Source organism: Bremia lactucae, linkage group LG8 (genome assembly GCF_004359215.1).
Source record: "Bremia lactucae strain SF5 linkage group LG8, whole genome shotgun sequence".
In the NCBI taxonomy this organism is placed as follows: Eukaryota; Oomycota; class Peronosporomycetes; order Peronosporales; family Peronosporaceae; genus Bremia; species Bremia lactucae.
This window is the reverse complement of record NC_090617.1, coordinates 5,064,720-5,067,441: the sequence shown is the minus strand read 5'-3', so window position 1 is coordinate 5,067,441 and position 2,722 is coordinate 5,064,720.

Genomic DNA, 2,722 nt, shown 5'->3' with positions numbered 1-2,722 from the left:
GGGATGGCTAGTAATGCCATTGGGGCTTAGTAACGCCCCTGCAACATTCAACAAATGCGTAACGAATCTGTTGAGACCGGTCCGAGAATTCACACAGAGTTTTTTTAACGACACATTCGTCCATAGCCGAGCCATGGACGGAAAGACGGACGTGGAAGTTCATAAAACTCACGTTTGTCAGGTGAAAGCATAAATTGTACGCAAATCACAAAAAAAGTATATTTGCTGCTAGCGAAGTACCACTTCTTGGGTGCATCGTCGGTAAACACGGCGTGCGCTCTGATCCCGAAAAGATCAAAGCAATTACCAACTGGCCAGTTCCAGTCGATGTCAAGGGACTTAGAAAGTTCCTTGGATTAGCGGCGTACTTTCACAAGTACTCTCGCAATTATGCAGAGATGACAGTTCATCTCTCTCGTCTCTTGAAAAAAGATGAGAAATTTCTATGGAATGCTGATTGTCAACGTTCCTTTAAAGGTATCAAGCAAAGCTTAATGCAATCGCCCATCTTGGCGATTACAGATCAAGACAGATTATACCATGTGGTCTGTGACGCCAGCGATTTCGCAATCGGCTGTGCGTTAATGCAATACGATATAGACGGCGCGGAGCGCGTCGTCCGTTACCAATCGCGTCAGCCGCAACCAGCTGGACGCAATTACCAAATGCATGACAAGGAACTCCTTGCCATGAAATATGCATTGGCTAAATTTAGGGTCTATCTCCTCGAAGAAAGACTGTTCATCGTATATACGGACCATACGATGCAACATTCATTTCAAGTGTTCCGTCATCAACTTGTTTGATGACATAAAGAAAGCCTACGCGGAAGATAAGAACCTTCTGCGTTTAATGGATCATCTGATGAATCGTCCGATAAATCTTCTAAAGATTTACCGGCTTTGTATCGATCGTCATCCGTTCGACACACAACACGCAACGGCTTATTGTATTACAGAGGTGTTGCTGGCGACAATCCACGTGTCGTCGTCCCAACTCACAATGATTTGCGCTTACGCATCATGTATATACGCAGACTTTCTTGATTCTACCACTATGTAGATCTCTCAAGAGCCGCTTGGGATCTAGGGTTGGTAATTGAGTTATCTCCGAAGTTAACTTCGGAGGCGCATACAGATCAAGAGTATTAGCGCCTACTCTTGATCCGTCATTAACCAAGACATTCAATGTCTCGGTTTCTTCCTGGGATTAATCCACAGGCTATTGAGAAATCAATCCCTCGGGACGCTAAAGTCTAGTCACTTCAGCATTAACTATTTGAGGAGATTTCTTTTCAAGTACGTGGGGACTTATTCTCTCAACGTCTTCCGACTATAATTCCGCTATCACAGCCGAGTCCCCAACGGTCGACTCTCTACTCGACCTAGGATCATCGTATTGTCCATTTGGGACGACCGATATCTTCCTTGGATGTCGCCGGCTAGGCGTACATTCATGTCTCAATCTACTGGACTTGTTCGAGTGGTGGACCTTCGACGCTGCCTGCGCATTCGCACAGCCGCCGGCAGCTGACTCCATAGGGTGATTAGTAATCACACTGTGATCTTGTGCAGTCGAACTAATTACCGTTCCACAAGTGAGGCTATCGCACTACATCCACACGCTTGTGGACGCTCCAAGACGTTCATCAGATGACCACCTGATGAACAAGTGGCAGGCATCTCTACGAATCGATGCTGCCAGCTGATCCTTGGCTCATATTTTCTGAGCCAAGTTAAACCTAGGATGACATCAAATTTGTCATCCAAATCCAGTATGATGAAACCATCATCGTACTGTAAATCATTTTAACGTGTTGTCAAATTTCACCGTGCATCTCATCCCAATTATCGATGCGACTGTTGCTAGACGCATGTCGCTCTCAACATATTTGAGCCTACGACCCTCTAGCGACTGGGGACGAATAAAGTTATTCGACGCCCCACAGTCCACTAGGGCTCTAAGTGACAAATCATTTGTCACTTTTATATTCAAGGTGATGAGGGGTACCTCATCGCCATGTGCAGACACACACAATGATTGTGTGCTTGAAGCAACTTTCGTCAAGAGATTTAAAAATTCTCTTGAGGTTGCTGGATCCGTAGGGTGTTGGCCCCCTACTGACCCAGCCCGTTTTTTGGCGGTCTGCCTCGCTGTTGCGATTTCGCAACAACGTCGGACCCACGACCGTTGCCTGTTTTGGCATTCGGTCCATAATTTCCCTCAGTAAATCTCGGTTCTTGGCGTGAGGCACTACACGCATGCGTAGTGTTCTAACTTTTGACAGTTATTGCATTTCTGCAATCGCTTTTTGTTCGAAAAGCGAGGTTTCTCGCTTTCGTAATTTTTGTTTATTATCAACTTTAATATTTCTTAATTCTTACAAGGATTGAAGTATTAATCTTGATATATTAATAAAGATATAAAAAAAATATTTTTATTTTATATTTTTCGACACCGCTATACTAAGAGATGTCTATCTTTAAGGTTTTGGGACGACGCGTGTGCGTCATCCCAAGTTCAGGGGTCTTTACCTGTTGTAACCTCAACAGTTCTGCCTGTTGAGAGCCTTGCTGATTAAGGAAGGCCACCTTTTCCTTCGCCTCGTCAAGCTCTTGTTGTATGAACCTGGTGATGGCTGGATGGAGGGCATCTGTCCGGACCGGACAGCATGGCCAAGATGGCATCGTTTCTTACGATCGAACTCATTCGTTCGACTGCA